The sequence below is a fragment of the Elephantulus edwardii genome, unplaced genomic scaffold (assembly GCF_000299155.1).
Source record: "Elephantulus edwardii isolate Elephantulus edwardi_28Jun2011 unplaced genomic scaffold, EleEdw1.0 scaffold00028, whole genome shotgun sequence".
NCBI classification, from domain to species: domain Eukaryota; kingdom Metazoa; phylum Chordata; class Mammalia; order Macroscelidea; family Macroscelididae; genus Elephantulus; species Elephantulus edwardii.
The window spans coordinates 13,449,746-13,471,687 of record NW_006399778.1 but is presented as its reverse complement, the minus strand read 5'-3'; the positions used below and the strand labels follow the sequence as shown (position 1 = coordinate 13,471,687).

At 41.6% G+C, this 21,942-nt stretch overlaps 1 pseudogene; it reads left to right on the top strand.

The window, feature by feature from the left end:
* The first annotated feature begins 13,650 nt into the window (after positions 1-13,650).
* On the top strand, positions 13,651-14,741 carry LOC102853543 (annotated as a pseudogene).
* Positions 14,742-21,942: the final 7,201 nt, after the last annotated feature.

Below are 21,942 nucleotides of genomic sequence, written 5' to 3'. Positions count from 1 at the left end.
GCTCTATCTCTTCTTTATTTTGATCCTTCATAATTCCATCATCTTTAGAAATCCATTAATTCTCAACATCCCAATCCCTCCAGGTAGCTTATTACCCTACTGGCAAATCCAGCTCTGATCTCTCTTGTGAATACCAGTGAAAAACTTCAAACTGAAAAAGGAACATCTTTTAGTCTGTCTAGATTAAAATGAATCTTAACTTTACTAACGTAAAGGCAATTTTATGATTCAATTACCCTTTATACATTTCCAAATCTTACTACATTCTAGTCCATTATCTTCTATAACTAGGTGATCAACATACATCTATTCAATGAATGGGTGGATTTAATATTTACCAGGCTAGTTTCCATTGAATTTATTGAAACTCATGACTACATGGGTATCAGAGTATCACTGTGCCCATAGATAGGGCTTTCAAAGGCTGAGTTTCTGTAATTAGATCAAGTCTTTTCTTCTGAGACACCTTTGGGTTTTAACAGCCATCCTTTCTCTTAGCAGCCATGTACATCAGCTAGTTATATCAATCTCATATTTTGTTGTTGTTAGGTGCCATCAAGTTTCCTAAGACTCATAGCAACCCTATAATCAACAGATCTGAAACTTGCCTCATCCCACACTGTCCTCATGGTTTCTAATATGCTCAAACCCACTGTTACAGCTACTGTGTCAACTTACCTTGTTGAAAGTCTTTTTTTCTCTCTTTGACCCCCACCTTTCCCACCATGATATCTTTTTTTCCAAGGACTGGTCCCTCTTGAAAACATGCCCAAAGCACATGAGATGAAATTGTTTAAGCTCGTATTTAGGCATATTAAAAAGAAAGTATTTTTACTCATAGTTCAAAAGGCCAGAGTCACATAAAACTTGAGAGGGAAGGTTCAGCCAAGAGTCAGCTCATCTCCTCCTTCGGGAATGGACTGACTCTCCCTAGTAGGCCACCTCCTCCTATACTTGGAATGCTCCCCTCAGTCAGATGAACTGGGAAGGAATGAGCTCGGGAGTGGCCAATGACTTAGTCACTGTATTGTATTGGAAAGAGTGTCGGCTTTGGGTCAGATAAGCCTGCATTTAAACTCCATGCCTTCCACTTACTATCGCTTGTTTCCTTAACTATTAAAGTAAGGAAGAGGTTCAGCGCACTTGGTTAGTGTGGTTGTGGTTGTTGATTCCTTAGAGTTGAGCATGACTCATAGCAACCCTATAAACAAAAGGCCTGAAGCCCTTCTACAACTATCGACATTTACCAAAGTTCATAGAGTTTCCAGAAGCAAGTTGTTTAGGAGGTGGATGCCACTCCTGCTTCCAAACCTGTCATAATATGTTATTGGTTGGGTTGCCTGCGATGCATAACCACCCTATGTACAGCAGCTCTGAACCCTTCCCTGTCCTGAGCCAGTCTCACTAGTTCTGACACATCAACCTCCATTGACCCAGTTACTCTATCAATCCATCTCATCCCTGGTCTCCCTCTCCTGCTCTGTCCATCCACCCTTCCAAGCATGATGTCCCTCTCCAAGGACTGATCTCTCCTGGACACATAAAAGAAACAACATATAGAAAATGTCTTGTGCTTAGTGTTACTGAAAAGAAAAATGGTTAGTCTATTTTTCACTGCCTCCTTGCAACCCCCTCTTGCATTCATGTAAAAGTTGAAAATAGATGTGCCTAAATTCCAAGGATTAATCTACTCAAACCCAAACTTATTATTGTTGAATCAGAACTGACTCATAGCAGACCCTCCCCAAGGTCTTCAGAGGCTATAAACTGCATGGAAAGAGACTGCCCATCTTTCTCTCCAGGAGCAACTGGTGGATTAGAACCACCAGAGAGGTGCCATCTCTGGGTTAGCAGCACAGTTCCCTATGGATATGCCACCAACTCACCTTTAAGGATGAATCGTCTCTACTAGGAGTGTCCTGTTTAGCCAAAGGGGAAAATGTCTCATTCATCCATACAACATCTCTATTCATCTGGGAAGTTATTGTTGTTTCAAAATACTATCTAGATGTTTCCAAATCATAGGGATCCTGTGTACAACAGAATAAACACTGTTCAGTCTTGCCCCAGCCTCACAATGGTTGATACGCTTGAGCCCATTGCTGCAGCTGGTATGTCAATTCATCTTGTTGAGGGTCTTCCTCTCTCTGCCCCAAGGATGATGATGTCCTTCACTAGGAATTTGTCTCTTGATGACTTGTCCAAGGTGAGCCTGTCTCACTGTCCTCCCTTCTAAGGAGCATTCTGGCTATACGTCTTTTAAGACAAATTTGTTCACTATTATGGTAATCTACATTACATTTAATATTCTTCATCAACAGCATCATTCAAAGGCCTCGGTTCTTCTTTGGTTTCCTTATTCATATGTTGTTGTGTACCGTCAAGTTGGAAACAACTTACAGCTGACTCTCCATCAGGTTTCCAAAGGCAGTAAATTGCATGGAAAGAGATTTCCTATCTTTCTCCAGCAGAGCAGCTGGTGGATTTGAACCACATACTTTTGCATTGGCAGTTCCATTCCTTACCTCTAAGCCACCAGAGTTCTTGCATGCATATGAGGCAATTAAAAATACTATGCTTCTCATAAAACATTACACAGCATTAGGGACCCTGAAGGACATTGTACTGAATGAAATATCTCAGTCACAAAAGGACAAATACTGCATAACACAGCTGGTATAAAATAGGACAGACAGGGGGGCTTGGGGGAGAAAATAGTAGAAGAGTGGGTAGATAATGAACACTGCAATAGAAGAGATGGGAGGGGGAAAACTGAAAGGAATATATGATTAGCCATTATATGTATGACAACAATCTGGAACAAAGGGTGCATTGCAGGGTGGGGTGGAGGAGGGGAATGGAAGGGGGAAGAAAATATGCAACAATGAATAATTTTATGAAAAAGGGAAGAAGCTAAAAAAATTACTATGCTTGGGTCAGGCATGCCTTAGTCCTTGAAGTGACATCTTTACTTTTTTGATACTTTTTTTGAGGGTAAAATAGTAATGATAGACTTATTCGAAAGTTACATCTCCAAAGGGATGGGCCTCTCTCCCTAAAAGGAAATATGGAGGGAAGGTCTCTTGCATGTGCTTTTTTAAAACTTTGATTTACTTTTGCTTTTTAACACTTAAAGAAGTCATATACAGAAGTATTGAAATATTACAAAGGTATTGTACCATAAAAAATGATGGATAACATTGAGAAGAATAGGAATTTTGTACATAGGGCAAGAAATCCTAATCTTGACAGAACAAGAGAAAGTTGCTTGATTTAAAACCAGGAACTAATAACAATTTACAGATTTGCCCAGTATAATACTTTGTTTTATTTCTTTTCTTTTTCTTTGCAACTGGGAAACATTTCCAATTTTTATTCTTAAAAGCATGAATCAAAATTGCAAAGGCAGATTTACAGAGCCACTTCTGAAGGGGAGGGAAATTTTAGAACATTCCCAAGAGCACATACTTGTCTAGAAATCCAGTTAAGCTGTGGCTGGTCATCAGGTTGCATTTATTCCTGCACTTTCTCAATCAATTCTTCCTTATTTTGGCCTCGTTTCCAGCTTGCCTTGGCTTAGCTTTACATTCACGATTGCGAGGGCGAATGCCCACAGACACAGTCGTACCATTGCCTTCTTGCGCTGCACTCTTTTCATGGAGAGGACACACTTCTTTCTGTACACCTGGATCACCTTGCCAGTTTGCTGACCTTTGTAGTGTCCTCGCACCACCTGGACTTTCTCTTCCTTGGGGATGGGCATGGAGCATGCGCTGTTCTTCTACCACAGCTCATTGACAGCCGGCAGGACATGATCTTCCTGAGCGAGGAGGCATTGAAGTGGCCTTTGACGTTCTTGTTGCGGTCTGAGGTCATGAAAGGGTTGAATGTCATGGTGACTGTCAAGTGTCCGCGTAAGACTCTCCATGCGCTGTTGATTTCTTGATTGCTGTTTTCATGGGCATTGATCTTGAATTCAAGTAAAATTAGAGCCATACCAACTTCAATCTATTCCCTGTTTATTATGATACTGCTTATTGATCCAGTTGTGAGAACTTTTATTTGTGTTGAAGTGTAATCCATCAATCTTCTTTGCTTTTAGTAAACACGGTTGTGTCGTCTGTACATCATTGGTAATGAGTTCTCTTGTAAACCTAATGCCACATTCTTCATGAAGTCCAGTTTTTCAGGTGATGTACTTAGTGTACAGATTGGATAAATAAAGTGAAAGAATGCAACACTGACACAGATCTGATTTTAAGACATACAATATCATCTTGTTCTATTACAACAACTGCCTCCGGATCTAAACACAGGTTCTGAATGACCACAATTAAATCTTTCGGATTTTCATGCTTTGTAATGTCATTAATATTTGTTTATGGTCCACAACATAGAATGTCTTTGCAGTGTCAATAAAACGCAAGTAAGCATCTTCTTATTGTTATTCTCTTGGCTTTCAGCCAAAATTTATCTGACATAAATAATATTATCCTTATCTTCTTCTGAATCTGGTTTGAATTTCTGGCAGTTGTTTGTCAATGTACTGTTACAACTGTCTTTTGGTTGAAAGAACTATAATTTCTTTTCTTTATAAATTAAGAATGTGAAGTATCATATGCCATCCTAATCAAGAGCATCAAATGACATATTAATAATTATGGATACATAAACACAAGCACTTTATCATTTACAAAGCCTCAACATTCAGAATCTTGTTATTACTCTGAACTTTAGAGATGAATAATGAAGGAAATGATTAAGTGTCCACCCACCAAGGAATTGCATTGCCAACATAAAGGTTTACAGTTCAAACAGACGACCTGCTTCATTGGAGAAAGATGGGCAATCTCCTCCCCTGAGATTTGCTGCCTCTGAAAACCCACTGGAGGGTCAGTGGTTCCGACTTAACAGTACACAGCAACAACAACAACATCATCCACCATCATCTTTTTAATACTCAAGCCTGGGAAGGAACAGGATTGAAAATCACCTGATGCAATAGTTAAATACTTGACTGCTAAGTGAATATTGACAGTTTAAATCCCCCCAGTGGCTTCACAGCGGAAGGGACTGGGAAATCTGCTTCTGTAAAGATGATAGCCCAGAAAGCCCTATGGACAGTTTTCATCTGTGCCGTGGATTGCTCTGATCATAATTAGCTTCACAGCACCTTATGACATAGTGTCCTTTTCATACAGTTCTTGGTTCTCAGTTCTCTTTGTTTTGGCTTCGTGCTGTGGTTCCTTTCTTCAGCCTATCTCTTTGCCGAGTGGCCTGCTGGGCATGATTCACTCTTTTGGCTCTTAACAGTCACACCCCTCCAGGCCACTGCTTCTGGTTTATGTCCTTTAATCCTCAAGGGTAAGAAGGAATCCACATATGGGCTCACTGACTGTTCCCCACATCTCACCAGGACTTCCTCCATCATGGTAGCTTTCCAGATTCAAGATGGCAGAACAAAGGTATTTTTGCTCCCATTTTTAAAAATCAACCCAGAGCAAGAAGAATGAGAAATTAAAACAAAACATCAATATTTATGAAACCCGGAGACAACAGCAATCCTTAATCACATTAGATGAAGACAGAAAGTGGAGAGGGAAAGAGCAAAAGACTCCATGGCATTCTGCTCATGTGGACATGAGGCTCTTCTTTGAGAAGCATCAGCCTAGTCTATGAGCTTCAGGAAGGAAAAGTAATCTTTTACATCTCCTTATTCCCAGATTAGCACAGGACTTGGCTATTCCCAGTAGACACTTGTTGATTAAGAGTGTGTATGGAAGAATCATCAACAACCTGCATTATGTGGATGATACAACCCTGCTTGCTGAAACTGAGGAGGACCTGAAGCGCTTGCTGCAGAAGGTCAAGGACTGCGGTCTTCAATATGGATTGAAGCTCAACATCAAGAAAACAAAGATTCTCACCACTGGGCAAATTAGCAGTATCAGTATGGATGGTGAAGAGATTGAGATTGTTAACAGTTTTAGTTTACTTGGTTCCACAGTCAACACTCTCAGTAACAGCAGCCAGGAAATCAGGAGACGAATTGCATTGGGAAAATCAGCTGTGAGGGACCTCTCAAGAGTACTGAAGAGCAACAACGTCAGGCTGGAGACTAAGGTGCTCCTAATCCAGGCTATAGTCTTTGGAATTATGTGCTATGCATCAGAGAGTTGGACAGTGAGTAGGGATGATAGAAAGAGAATTGATGCCTTTGAGCTGTGGTGCTGGAGAAGAGTGTTCACTATACCATGGACTGCTAGAAGAACAAACAGGTTTGTCCTGGAGAGGGTGAGGCCAGAATGCTCCTTGGATTCAAATATTCTGGAGCTTCATCTGACATACTTTGGGCATGTTGCAAGGAAGGACTGGTCCTTGGAGAGGGACATCGTGTTTGGGAGAGTGGAGGGATGGCGCAGGAAAGGAAGACCTTCGATGAGATAGATCGATTCTGTGAGTGGAGTGGTGGGAATGTGTTTGAGATGGAGAGGTTGGCACAGGATAGAACGACGTTTAGGGCTCTTGTACATAGGGTCGCTATGAGTGGCAAGAGACTCAATGGCACATAACAACAACAACAACAACAATGTGGCAAGGTCACTATGAGTCGCCTACGACTCAACGACTCAATAGCACTTAACAATAATATCAACATAGAGAGTGATCAGTTGGCCTAACGGGCAGAAAGTGATGCTACCAAGCCGAAGGTGTGCGACTTTTTAATCCGGGGCCCTCAGGCCTGTTTTTCATTGTTTTTGGTCAGTCTTCTAGGTCGTATAGCCGTGGTGTGTCCACTTGCCATACAGAGGTAACTTGTGGTTGCTGTGAAGCTGAACACTGTGACACTGATGTGTCAAATGTGATAATGGTTACCCATGGTGGACAATGTTCGATGGAGCTCCCCAATTAAAATAATATTGGAAGGAGGAGTGACAACCAATTCCATAAACATCTTGCCTCTGGAAACCCTATGAACCTGGAGAAAGGATGAAAGTCAGACAAGTGTTAAAGACTTTTGTTCATAGGGTCACTATGAGTCGCCTATGACTTGACAGCACTTAACAACAACAACAACATGTGGCAGGGAGAAAAGTGTAACAATGAATGAATGGAAATCCAAAGTCTCTGCAAATTTTCATTAAAATTAATAATGAAAAAAAGAAAGAAAAAAGAGTAGAGTCAAGCAAGTAAGTCATCAAAAATCTAGGGTAGCTTTTGTCCCATTTATTTATTTGCGTGGTATCTCTCTATGTATTTTTAATTGGTATACATATACTATTGGTATGCATTGTGTTTCATTCATATAAAAAAGAATGTGTGTGTGGAATGTGTATACATGCACACAATTGCCAAACTATGAAGTCATATTTAACTGTAAGGAGAACTTTTGGAAATGTATAAACCTATAAGCTGAGGAAGTAGTATATTTATCCTAATGTTTAATTGCTTCAAACATTTTTTTAAAAATCTGCTCTTTCATTAACTCAGTTTCAGACTTTGATTCTTTTAACAAGAACTTGGATCCTAGGGAGGTCAGGACTCAGTTACATTCAACCCTATGCAACTATTAGTAAGGAACCAGGTAACAGAACTGATATTTAATATTTAATTGTTTTGATCAGCATTAATTAATCACAGATGTACAACAGATTCCTATTTAATTAAATACTCTTGGGAACATATTGTAGGCTCAGGGATTCTAACCACATCAAAAAGTAAGTGTTCAACTTTAAAAGTTGGGCCCTAGAGATCCAGGCATCCATGGAAAGGAAATTCCAGATGTCTAGTATTTTCCCTCTTTCTGCAGAAATAAACCTCCTGTTTCTAGGTCTCTGAAATCTAAAATCTTCACATTTTTCCTGCCAGGCTGCATTCATCTCCTTTTTCACATGCATCATCAGTTTTACCCTCTCTACTGAATCATTCCCTCCACATGTGAACATGAGTAATTTCTCCCATCCTAATAGTTTCTCAAGTTATTGCTCCTCTTCTTTGTTCCTGTTTTGAGGAAAATTCCTTAAGGGCTTGTGTATTGTTAGTTGATCTTTCTAATTCGTCTTCTCCTTTTGCTGTTAGTTTAGGGCTATGCACACAATAGAACAAGGTATTGTGCCATCATGCTGATTTTTCGACCTAGGTCTCTGGGTTTCCTAGTCCCTCTTAGTCTGGAAGTTCTGCTGAAACTTCTCCAGCATCTTGTTATTGTTATTGTCAAGTGCTGTTACCTCTGACTCATAACAATCTTACAAACAACAGATTGAAACAATGTCCCATCCTGCACCATGCTCACAATCCTTTCTCTGTTTGAGCCCACTGTTGCATTTACTGTGCCAAATTAATCTGATGAAAGCTGTGATGGTTAAAATTGTGTATCAACATGGACGAAACCCTCACCAGAATGTAATATTTTGTGTTATCCAGGCTTATAAATGGACCTGTAAATATATCATTACTGTTGTTGTTATGTGCCTTCGAGTCACTTGAGACTCATAACAACCCTATGTACAGCTGCTCTGAACCCTGCTCTATCCTGAGCCAACCTCATTATCTCTGACACACCTATCCTCATTGTTGTTGTTGTTGTTAGGTGTCATCTAGTCGTAGAGGACTCATAGCGACCCTATGAACAAAAGCCCTGAGCACTGTTCGCACATAGAGTTTCCAGAGGCAAGCCATTTCAGAAGTTGATGTGCTCCTGCTCTCAGGCTTGTTTTAGTCAGGAAGCTCCAGCCAACACTGTCCACCATGGGTAACCATTACCACGTTTGGCACATCACTGTCACAGTCTTCAGCATCACAGCAACCATGAGTTACCTCTGTACAGCAACGCACAGACCAGTGTTATACCACCTAGAAGAATGTTTGACAGGAAAACAATTTCAACCTGACCTGAGTGCCACAGATTAAAATCACCCACCTTCAGCTTAGTAGCATAACTTTCTATCCACTAGGCCAACTTCGCTCTCTCTATATCTTCATTAGCCCTGTCAATCCATCTCGTCCATGGTCATCTTCTGCGCTGACCACCCTTCCAAGCCTGATGGCCCTCTCCAAAAACTGGTCCCTCCTTGCAACATGTCCAAAGTATGTCAAAGGAAGCTTCAAAATCCTTGCTTCCAAGGAGCAGCCTGATTTCACTCTCAGCAGGATTAACCTGTTTATTCTCCTAGCAGTCCATGGTATGTTCAATATCCTTCTTCAGCACCACAATGCAAAGGCTTTGATTCCTCTTCTATCATCCTTAATATCTATCTGTGTTTCATTCATTTTGCAAAGGCATTGAATGTGTGGATCACAACAAACTGTGGCTAACTCTGAGAAGAATGTGAATCCCAGAACACGCAATTGTGTTATGTGAAACCTATATTTGGACCCAGAGGCAGTTGTCAGAACAGAGCAGGGAAACACTGCATGGTTCAAAATCAGGAAAGGTGTATACCAAGGATGCATCTTATCTCCATACCTTTTCAATTTATGTGTGGAACAGACCATCCAGGAGGCTGGGTTATATGAGGAGGAATGTGGCATCAGGATTGGAGGAAGACTCATCAACAACCTACGTTATGCAGATGATACAACCTTGCTTGCTAAAACTGAGGAAGACCTGAGGCATTTGCTGGGGAAGGTTCAAGACTGCAGCCTTCAATATGGATTAAAGAGGGAAGGTATGATTAGCTTTATCTAATTAAGGGAAGTCTTCTCCGGGCTGTGACCTGCATGGTATTTATGAGAGGGCTTCCGGTCAGATCTACATCTGGCTGTCTGGCTTGTGGTCTCTAGACTTGAACCAGTGGCCTGTCCTATTTGCCATCTTCACACTCATTGACATCTAAAGCCAGAACTTCCCAGCAGCTTTGGACAGGCCAGCCCCTGGAGCTGGTATCCTCCAAAATAGACAGCCTGAGACTGCCTGCCAGCTGACAACTTGAACTCTGCTACCCAGATGCCTCTCCCTTGGGATCTGACTTACACACTTGAGATTCATCTCTTCAAACATGTGACGCATTTCCTTGAAATGAATCTATCTATCCAAAAGCTTCTTTGGCTTTGCTTTTCTAGAGAACTCAAACGAAGACAAAAGTCTTCCTCTTTTTCTTCTCCTCCTACCCTCCACTTTACCAAACTTGACATTTTACCCCAGGCACTAGCGTTTCTTGATAATATGCCCAAAGTATATGAGATGAAATCACACTATCATCAATTCTAAGGAGCGTTCTGACTGTTTTTCTCCAAGATAGATTTGTTAATTTCTCTGGCAGTTCATGATGTATTCACTATTCATTGGCAACATCATAATTCAAATATATCAATTCTTTTTCAATATCCCTTAGTCCAGCTTCCACATGCACAGGAAAAAACAGAAAATATGGATTGGGTCAGGTGTACTTTAGTCCTTAAGATGATATCATTGGGCAGCAAGTAATAAATGTTGGAGAGGATGTGGTGAGAAAGGAACTCTTATACATTGTTGGTGGGATTGGAACATGGTACAACCACTCAGGAAGGTAATTTTGTGCTTCCTCAAAAAGCTGAAGATAGAAATTCCATATTCCAGCTATTCTACTACTTGGAATATACCCTGAGAAAATAAAAACTGTGGCACAAACTAAAGTTTGTACACTAATTTTCATAGTAGCATTATTTACTATCGCAAGAACTTGGGAACAGCCCAAATGTCTAAACACAATCAAATGGATTGAGAAATTATGGTACATTCACACAATGGAATACTATGCAGCATGCAGGAGCAATGATTTTGTAAATAATTACCTAACTTGGGAGAGACTGGAGAACATTATGTTTAGTGAACTGGCTCAGTCCCACAAGGAAAATATTGTATAAAACCATTATTGTAGAATGAGTATAAGGATCCCACAGGGGTGGGAGAAGATGGGGGATTAATCATGGAGTTGTACAATTTGATGGGTAAGGGAAATTGAAAAAATTTCTTCTTGAAAACAGTGTATTCAAATTTTGTAAATAACTAGTAGAAAATTTTTTTAAAATGTTGTATTTTTGCTTTTTAACTCTATAGGAGATCTCTTGGTGCAGATTTGCACAATTCAACATGTCATTTGATTTTTTTTTTTTACAAAGTTTTGCTTTTTTTATTGACATTGTAAGAAACATTTTTTTGTCTTTGTTATAAAAGGACTAACTGGTTTTGAAAGCAAAGGTCAAGTTGGTTGTCGGCTGGGCTGTGCCCCTGGGCTTGAGGCAGGCACCGAAGCCTTCCAGCGAGCTGCAGGCTGATCCAAGGCGGCTTGGGGCTGCTACATCCAGACCCTACTCCTAGAATACTTAAATGTATTTACACGTGTTTCTTTTAAAAAAGGATTACACGTTTCATTTTTAAAAAAAATCTAAAAAAGGTGGGAAAAAATGAACTTGTATTTTTATCTTACACGTTTGCAGGATACACACAGTAACTTTTCAGAAGAGAATATCCTCCTATTAGTCCAAAACAACACAGGAACACCAGAAGGTTACAGGACAGCTCGACTCCATGGTTAAGAGTGTACTCTCCAACCACACTGCGAAGCTCAGGTTTGGCAACATCAATTGGTCCCTTTCATTAACAAGAGTAACATAAAATAAGGCACATACATAGCAAGAATCGAAGCACTGTGGCTCAAAAGGACACACAGCTATGAGAAGCAAGGGTCAGTCAAATCAGTCTTTTCAAAACAGAAAACAGCTTTTTCCTGTGAGCGGCTTCAGGTAATCGGCCAACATGGTTCGCTATTCGCTTGACCCGGAAAACCCCACAAAATCATGCAAATCCAGAGGCTCAAATCTCCGGGTCCATTTTAAGAACACCCGAGAAACTGCCCAGGCCATCAAGGGTATGCATATCCGGAAAGCCACCAAGTATCTGAAAGATGTCACTTTGCACAAGCAGTGTGTGCCCTTCCGACGATACAACGGTGGAGTTGGTAGATGTGCCCAGGCCAAACAGTGGGGTTGGTCGGTGGCCCAAAAAGAGTGCCGAGTTTTTGCTGCATATGCTTAAAAACGCCGAAAGTAATGCTGAACTTAAGGGTTTAGATGTTGATTCTCTGGTCATTGAGCATATCCAGGTGAACAAAGCTCCCAAGATGCGCCGCCGCACATACAGAGCTCATGGTCGGATTAACCCCTACATGAGCTCCCCCTGCCATATTGAGATGATCCTTACTGAAAAGGAACAGATTGTTCCTAAACCAGAAGAGGAGGTTGCCCAGAAGAAAAAGATCTCCCAGAAGAAACTGAAGAAACAAAAACTTACGGCTCAAGAATAAATAAATCATTAAATAAAATTAAAACTTTTAAAAAAAACCCAGAAAACAAACAAAAAATGGCTTTGTGAAACAAAAAGGCATTTGATGCAGGTGTAAACAGGAGTGCCGTGTGTGACTCCACAGTAAAGACTAGCAAAATGACACTAATGAGTTAGCTTCCTCCTGACGGCCTAAGTTTGAGAAGGGAAGAGGTGTGAGGAGGCTGGGGGTGGGCCCATGATATCAGATACAAAGCACAGTGGTTCAAGTCCACCCAGAAAATAGGCTTGATGATTTAATAAAAGAAATTATTCAGTCAATGAAAATTCTATAAGCACAGTTCTACTTTGAGATACATGATCATAGTCATGGTCATGGTCAATTTGAAGACAAAATGGTGGTGTCATGGAGGAGAGCTCCCGGGTCCAGATGGGATACTTCAAATGAGCTGACTGCTCTCCCACTGGACCATCACAGTGTCTATCTGAAATCACAGGGAAGTGTCCTGCCTCTTTTCTCTCCTCTCCTCCAGCCTTCTGAAACCTCCATCCTGGTAGAGGCCAAATACTTAGCTAACGCAAGTTATGTTTCCTGCCACTGTGTAGGCACCAGCAATGAAAGCAAGGACAGAAAGAAAAAGGCCAAGAATAGGAGCAACCTAGAGGACAGACTGAAACCAACTGCTACTTCCATGGGTGTTGATTGTGGACTCAAGTAAAATTAAATTCTTAACAATGTCAATCTTTTCTCCATTTATCATCAAGTAGCTGATTGGTTCCATTGCGAGAATTTTTATTGTCTTGGTATTGAGGTCTAATCAATACTGAAGGCTATAATCTTTGTTGTTGTTAGGTGCCATTGAGCTGAGTACAACTCATAGCAACCTTATGGACAACAGATATGAACACGGTCCTATCCAGTGGCATCCTCATTTTTTCTGACATACTTTAGCCCATTGCAGCAGTCAGTGCATCAATCAATCTGATTGAGTCTTCTTCTCTTTTGCTGAATCTCCACCTTTCCACAGTGATGCAATCTTGCTTGTTGAAAGTGGGAAGGACTCAAAGCACCTGCTTCAGAAAATCAAAGAATATAGTCTTCAATGTGGATTGCATCTCAATATCAAGAAAACAAGAACTGCGACAGCTATGGTGCGTGCAACTGTCGCCTTGGACCGGTGAGTCCTGCGTTCGATGCTAAACTTTCTCTCCGTCTTCCATGATGCTCCTGAATGCCCCGTGGTGATTGCCTCCGGCCATACCTGAGCTCTTAGCCTCCCGGTTGGAGCGGAAGAGACCAGACCGGCTGGAAACTTCTCTCGAGCGCTCATCCACTCTCCTGTTTCCGGCCATCAGGACTCCTCAGGGAATTTTGGTGGTTAGGAAAGATGGAAGAGCTGAGTCAAGCCTGGCTAATAGCTTTTCTGTGTCCCAAGAATTGAATAGCACAGCAGCCCCACACCCCCGCCTGTCTCAGTACAAGTCCAAGTACAGTTCTTTGGAGCAGAGTGAGCGGCGCCGACGGTTACTGGAACTGCAGAAATCCAAGCGACTGGATTATGTGAACCATGCCAGAAGACTCGCTGAAGATGATTAGACAGGAATGGAGAGTGAGGAGGAGGAGGAAGATAAGAAAGATGATGAAGAAATGGACTTTGACTTTGGCAAGAAGTTACCAAAACGCTATGCTAATCAGTTGATGCTTTCTGAATGGTTAATTGATGTCCCTTCAGATTTGGGACAGGAATGGATTGTGGTTGTGTTCCCCGTTGGAAAGAGAGCTCTGATTGTGGCCTCCAGGGGTTCTACCAGTGCCTATACCAAGAGTGGCTACCGTGTCAACAGATTTCCCTCCCTTCTGCCAGGAGGCAACAAGCGAAACTCAACAACAGCAAAAGACTACACCATTCTGGAGTGCATTTACAGTGAAGTAAACCAGACCTACTATGTTCTGGACATGATGTGCTGGCGGGGACACCCTTTTTATGACTACCAAACGGATTTCCGATTCTACTGGATGCATTCAAAATTACCACAAGAAGAGGGTCTGGGAGAGAAAACCAAGATGAATCCGTTTAAATTTGTGGGACTCAAGAATTTCCCATGCACCCCTGAGAGCCTGTGTAAAGTGTTGTCGATGGATTTTCCTTTTGAGGTGGATGGGCTTCTATTCTACCACAAGCAGACTCACTACAGCCTGAGAACTACGCCCTTGGTGGGCTGGCTGCGTCTGTACATGGTGTCAGATATTCTTGGTGTTGCTGTGCCAGCTGGACCACTCACTGCCAAGCCAGAATATGCTGGGTGCCAGCTTCAGCAGATTATTGAGTATAAAAGGAGCCAGAAGGAGGAAAAAAAGGAAAACCTCATGCAGAATGCGTCTAAGAGTGGGTGCTATGAGTTGGAGCACCTGTCTACGCCTAAGTCGAAGAGCCGTCCCCGTGGCCTGGAGCACTCTGAGGACCTAATGGAGAACTAAAGAGAACAACCTCCTTTGGGAGTTAGGGACAATGTCTGATCATAGAAGGAAACCAAGGAGCAGGACTGTTAACTACAACAGCTGACTTCATTTTGGAATGGATTTTCCAAAGATACTTCAACCTTACCTCTCTCTTATCTGACCTTCCAACTGAAACAGTTGGAGAGTTGGTTCCTACATTGGGTGGTATTTAAATTGAACTGAGTGGCTTGCTCTGGTGGCCTAGTGGCAGGAAACTGCACTGCAATCCCAGAGGTGTGCGGTTCAAATCCACCAGATGCTCTCCTGAAGGAGGAACAATCTCCTCCTGTACCAGTCAGATCCAATTTGACGGTACACACATAAAAAAATAAATAAATAAATAAAATGTTTTTTAAAACCAGAAAAGAAATATTTTCAGCACTGAATGGATAGGCAACATCATGATAGATGGAAAAAAGACTGAGACTGTCGATAACTTTGTCTTTATTGAATCCCCAATCAATATCCTTGAAACAAGCAATCAGGAGATCATGAGATCAGTTTTGCATGGGAAAGTCTGTAATCAGGGACCTCTCCAAAGTATTGAGGAACGATGATGTCAATTTGAGGACTAAGGTGCATCATTATTGGAAAAGTGGAGGGCCAAAGAAAGAGAGGAAAACCCTCAGCCAGATGGATTGACACAGTAACTGCAGGAACGGGCCCAAGTGTGTCACAAATGTTGAGGCTGGTACAGCATAGGCCAAGATTCAGAACTCTTGTTCACAGGATCATCATAGGTCATACTCGATTTGATGCACCTAATAATAAAACCAGCACCTTTCCAAGCATAATGGCCTTCTTTGAAGATTAGCTTCTCCTATCAACATGCTCAAAGTGAGACAAAGCTTTGTTATCTTTGCTTCTAAGGAGCACTCTGGCTGTACTTTTTCTGAGACATATCCCTTTGTTCTTTGGGCAAGACCATGGAATATTAAGCTCTTATCTCAAGGCCAAGAGCTCAAAGTCATCAATTCTTCTTTCACTTTTATTCATTTCGAAGCCCTCCACTACTGTTGTTGTTGTTGATGTTGTTATATGCTCTTTTTTTAAACATTGCTGTGCCATAACATTTATTACTACTCATATAATAAATTTATAAAATAGTTTATTTTATAAGCATTGGGGTTTAAAGATACTTTCACATATGAATAGTAGAGTATTCCACCTAAGAAAAAGCCAAAAGCAGCCCAAACAATCCACACATGAAGGAGGTAACTGAGGAAAGGAAATAATGTTATATGCTCTTGAGTGGCCTGTGAATCATTGCAACCCTATGCACAACAGCTCTGAAGCCTGCCCTATTCTGAGCCAGTCTCACTGACTCCGACAAACCCACTCCCATTTCCCCCGTTATTGTATCATCTCATCTGGAGTCTTTCTCTCCTGCACTGTCCCTCCACCTTTCCAGGCATGATATCCTTCTCCAAGGACAGGCCCCTCCTGGCCACGTACTCAAAGTATATAAGACAGAGCTTCAAAATCCTAGCCTCCAAGGAGAAACTTGGTTTTACTCTCTCCAAGACTGACTTATTTGTTTTCTTGGCAGTCCATGGTATGCTCACGGATCTTCTCCAGTACTACAACTCGAAGGTATCAATTCTTCTTCTGTCATCCTTAGTCATTGTCCAGCTCTCTGATGCATAGCAAGTAATTATGAAGACCAAGGTCTGGATCAGGTGCACGTTGGTCTCCAGACTGACATCATTGCTTCTCAGTACTCAGGAGAGGTCCATGACAGCAGATTTTCCCAATGCAATTTGTCTTTTGATTTCCTGACTGCTGGTGCCAAGAGTGTTGATTATGAATCCAAGCAAGCCATAATTGTTAACTTCAATCTCCTTTCCATCTATCATGGTGCTGCCAATTGGCCCAGTGGTGAGAAACTTTGTTTTTTTGATGCTGCGAGTTGCAAAACTTAAGGATGCTATGGGCAGAATATAGAATGATCATTAAAAAGCATTAAAAGAAGATGGAATGAATATACAGTGTCACTGTACCAAAAACAATTGATTGACACAGAAGAATGTCATGAAACATCATATGATCAAGAGGCAATGGTGATGGGTGGAGGGAGAGGTGGGTAAAGGAAATGGGAAAGATCTGGTGTGGAAAACAATGTTTATGAACTTTTTAAGTAAACCAGTATAAAATAAAAATTGTATTTTTTTAAAGAGGCAATGGTGATGTAAGAGGAAGTGCAGGCTGCTCTGAAAGACTTGGTAAAAAGTAAGGTCCCAGGAATTTATGGAATACCAATTGATGTATTTCAACAAATAGATGCTGCCCTGGATGTGCTCACTAGGTTGTGCCAAGAAATCTGGAGGACAACTACCTGGTGAACTGACTGGAAGAGATCCATATTTATTCCCATTCTAAAAAAAGGTGACCCAACAAAGTCTGGAAATTACCAAACAATATTGCTATTATCACATGCAAGCAAAACCCTCCTGAAGATTATCCAAAAGTGACTGGAACAGTACATTGAGAGAGAACTATTAGAAATACAAGCTGGTGGCACTAGAGACATTATCGTCAATGCCAGATGGATCTTGGCAAAAAGCAAAGAGTACCAGAGAAATATCTATCCGTGTTTCTTTGACTATGCAAAGACATTTGACTGTGTGGATCACAACAAATTGTGGCTAACCTTGAGGAGAATGGAAATCCCAGCACACTTGTGTTCATATGAAACTATACTCAGACCAAGAAGCAGTCTTCAGCTACTAGTCTCTCTTAAACCCATAATCTCTCTTAGCACCAGTGTTGGACTTTGCCTCATTGTTTTTGTAAAAGTCATCAAAACAAACTTCATGTATGGACTGTGATAGACTACTTCTATATGATCTTTCTAGCCATGATCTTGTAACTCTTCCCAAAAGACTGGGTGGGGTTATGCAAATAAGGTATTTATGGAGTTCTAGGACCAGGAGGCAGCCGTCAGAACAGAGCAAGGGAACACTGCATGGTTCAAAATTGGGAAGGGTGTATGCCAGGGATGCATCCTATCTCCATACTTTTTCAACCTATATGCAGAACAGATTATCCGGGAGGCTGGGCTCTATGAGGAGAAATGTGGGGTCAAGATTGGTGGATGATTTATCAACAATCTGCGTTATGCGGATGACACAACCCTGCTTGCTGAAACTGAGGAGGACCTGAAGCGCCTGCTGCAGAGTGTCAAGGACTGCACCCTCCAATATGGATTGAGGCTCAATGTCAAGAAGACAAAGATTCTCACCACTGGACCAATTGGCAGCATCAGATGGATGGTGAAGAGATTGAGATTGTACACAGCTTTAGTTTGCTTGGCTCCATAGTCAACAGTCTTGGCACCAGCAGCCAGGAAATTAAAAGGCGCATTGCCATGGGAAAGTCTGCTGTTAGGGACCTCTCCAAAGTGCTGAAGAGCAGCGGTGTCTCTCTGGAGACTAAGGTGCATCTGATACAGGCCATGGTCTTCGCAATCACCTGTTATGCATCAGAGAGTTGGACAATGACCAAGGACGATAGAAGGAGAATTGATGCCTTTGAGCTGTGGTGCTGGAGAAGAGTATTGAGAATACCATGGACTGCTAGGAAAACAAACAGATTTGTCCTGGAGAGGGTTAAATCAGGTGGCTCCTTGGAGGCAAGGATTCTGAGGCTCCGTCTAACTTACTTTGGACATGTTGTGAGGAGAGACCGGTCCTTGGAGAGGGACATCATGCTTGGGAGGGTGGAGGGATGACACAGGAGAGGAAGGCCCTCTATGAGGTGGATTGATTCAGTGACTGGGACAATTGGGATGGGAGTGTCAGAGACAGTGCGATTGGCACAGGACAGAGCGGAGTTTAGGGCTGTGGTACATAGGGTCGCTATGAGTCGCAGGCGACTCGACGGCACATAACAACAACAACAACAACAACAGCTGATTGGACAGCTTGCTAATATCAATGACATTCTTGTAGATATGAGATGTTGCAAATAAAGTGTAAGGAATCTTAATTAGGGTCAGTTTTGCCATCCTATTAGTCTTAAAAGAAAAATTTATTTCTTTGAGCAGTGGTGTTGGACAAGAGCACTGACCACCCCATGGAGGGCCAAGAGAACAAACAGGTATGTCTTGGAGAGGGTGCAGCTGTACTGCTCTTTGGAGACAATAATTACGAATCTTTGCCTCACATCCTTTGGGCATGTTGCTAGGAGGAGCTATTCCTTAGAGAAAGACATGACGCTAGGAATGGTGGTGTGTTGTCGCAGGAGAGGAAGATCTTCAACCAGGTAGATTGATGTGGTGACTGTTACAATAGGCTACTTTTTGAAATGGTTCTGTGTATACCAATTCTTTTTGGTACAGTGACTCACTGTATTTCTTCCATCTTCTTTTGATGCTTCCTGGATTGTTCAGGATTTTCCCCATGACAACCTTCAGTATTGCATCTCAAGTCTTGAAATTTTGGTGGTGTTTATTATTTTCTTACTGTCAGGTGGGTGAGAGCTTTGGGGACGGTGGGGTGCACTCAGTCCTTTTTGGTAGCCACCTTCCTTATGGCAGCCAGGACAATGCTGAGTCCTTCTCGCTTCCTCTAGGCACATAAGTGTGTCCCTACTCTTTTCTTGATGAATTTGAGGTCTGCTTGTCCTTGGAGACTTTGGACAGCTCCATAGCATGGAGCTCTTAGGGCACGAAGCCACACACCTCCAAGAGCATGTCCCACACAAACTTGGAGTACTCAGTGAGGTGCCTGCGACAGCATCTTCCTCACATTCTTGGTTATTTTGTGGCTGGCCATTGATGAGGCCCACACCACGGGGTAGTGCACAGCGGTGGGTGCTGTACTTCTATGCTGCCACAGCAGAAGGCTCTAAGCTTGAATTTGTCTCTTGACAAGCTTGAGAAATGCTGAACAGACTTGTCCCTTTTGATTTTCCAACTCCTGTTCTTTGTACATTCTTTCATCACACTTTGCTTTACCTTTTCATATTACCCTATGCAATCTCCTGTTCATCTCTTTTATTTGGAAGTTTTTCTCTGTCCAAATAAAAGAGATAAACAGAAGATTTCAGTCCTACTCAGAGCCAACCAGTGAGTAGGTGCAGTCTAGGCTCTGTGTCATTTTTACAAGGCAGCCAGCCAGTGAGTGGACACGGGTAGATCCCTTGTGCTATCTGTATGCTGCTTGTTCTATGGTTTGCTATTAGCAGCACAATGCATATCTGCCATTTGTGGTGTTGGGGAGTGATTTACATGGTAATACTGCTTACTTTACAGTTTACATATGTGTATTCTTGCTTGTTTAGTTTCCTCTTGAGAGTGCAGGACTTGTTTGTCGGTTGCGACACTGAGATTACTCACAGGTTGCTGTGATGTTGAAAGCTATGCCACCAGTGATTCAGGTAGCAGTAGGGTCACTCATGATGGTTTCAGCAGAGCTTCTAGATTTAAGACAGACCAGTGAGCAAGACTGGCCATTCATTTCTGAAATAACAGGCTTTAGAAAACCCTATGAACAATAGAGAAACACTACTATAGTTCTTGTTGTTGTTGTTGTTGTTGTTGTTGTTATTGTTATTGTTGTTGTTAAGTGCCATCAAGTTGCAGGCAACTCATAGTGACCCTATGAAGGAGAGTCCTCAACACTTGTGTGTCTCTCATCCTCTCTCCAGGTTCATAGGGTTTCTGGAGGCAAGCTCTTATGGAAGTGGATGCCGCTCCTGCTTCCAAGCTTGTTTTAATCAGGGAGTTTCACCAGACACTATCCACCACAGGTAACCAACCATTAACACATTTGACACATCAGCGTCACAGTGTTCAGCCTCACAGCAACCACAAGTTACCACTGTATGGCAAGTGGACACACCGAAGGCTAGACAACCTAGAGGAATCACTATTATAGTACTAGATGTAAATACCTTAGATTGGAACAGTCAAAAATGAGGTGAAACAGTACCTATGAGAACACTTCAGAAGCTGACCTGACTGAGTGCATTCCGCTAATCTAAATTTTGACTTTTTTTTTATATTTTTGTGTGAATGTACCATCAAATCAGATCTGACTGGTACAGGAAGAGATTGTCCCTCCTTTCCCGGCAGAGAATCTGGTGGATTCGAACCGTGAGCCTCTGGGATTGTAGTTGCAGCTCCTTGCCACTAGGCCACCAGAGCTCCCCAGCCTTTTGACTTTTAAAAAAAAGGAAAGAAAAAAATGAGAAACAAATGCAAACAACCTCTAATAATTAGAACTTGCAATGTACGAATTACTAATCTAGGGAAATTTGAAGTTGTCAAAATTGAAATGCAACATAGAAAGATTGGCATTTTAGGCATTAGAGAAATGAGATGGACTGGCATTGGCTACTTTTTAGTCAAAGAATCATTTGATCTATTATACCAGAAACTAAAAATTGAGGTAGAGCGTCACTGCATTCATAGCCAAAGAGACCATTTCAACATCTATCCTAAAGTACAATGCTGTGACAGGGTACCATCCATATACAAACAAGGCAGACATACTAATGCAACTGTTACTAAAACCTATGTATGCAAAGATGAAGAAATTGAGGATTTCTACCAACTTTTGCAGTTGGAAATTGACTGAACACACAATCAAGATTCATTAAAAATAACTGGTGATTGGAATGAGAAAGTTGAAAATAAAGAAGAGAAATTAGTAAAATTAGTCAGAAATTACAACTTGGTGACAGAAATGAGACTGGAGACAGAATGATTCAATGTTGCACAAAGATTTGTTCATCACAAATACCGATTTAAAGAAACGCAAACGGTAACTATACACATGGACCTAGCAAGATGGACTGCATAAGAGTCAGATTGAGCACATCTGTAGAAAGAATTTTTGGAGAAGCTCAGAACTAGGCCAGGTACTGACTGTAGAACAGATCATCAATTACTCATGTGAAAGTTTATATTGAAACTGAATAAAATGAAAACAAATCCACAAGAACCAAAACATGACCTTGAGTTTATCCCACATGAATTTAAAAACCATTTCAAAAATAGGTTTGAGGTATTGAACACTAATGCTCTAAGACCAGATGAATTGTGGGATGCTAGCAAAGATATAATCCATGAAGAAAGCAATTCGTCATTACAAAGATAGGGGAGAAAGAAAAGACCAAAATGGATGTCAGAGGATATCATCTCACCCCAGTCAAAATAGCAAAATTTAACAGAACA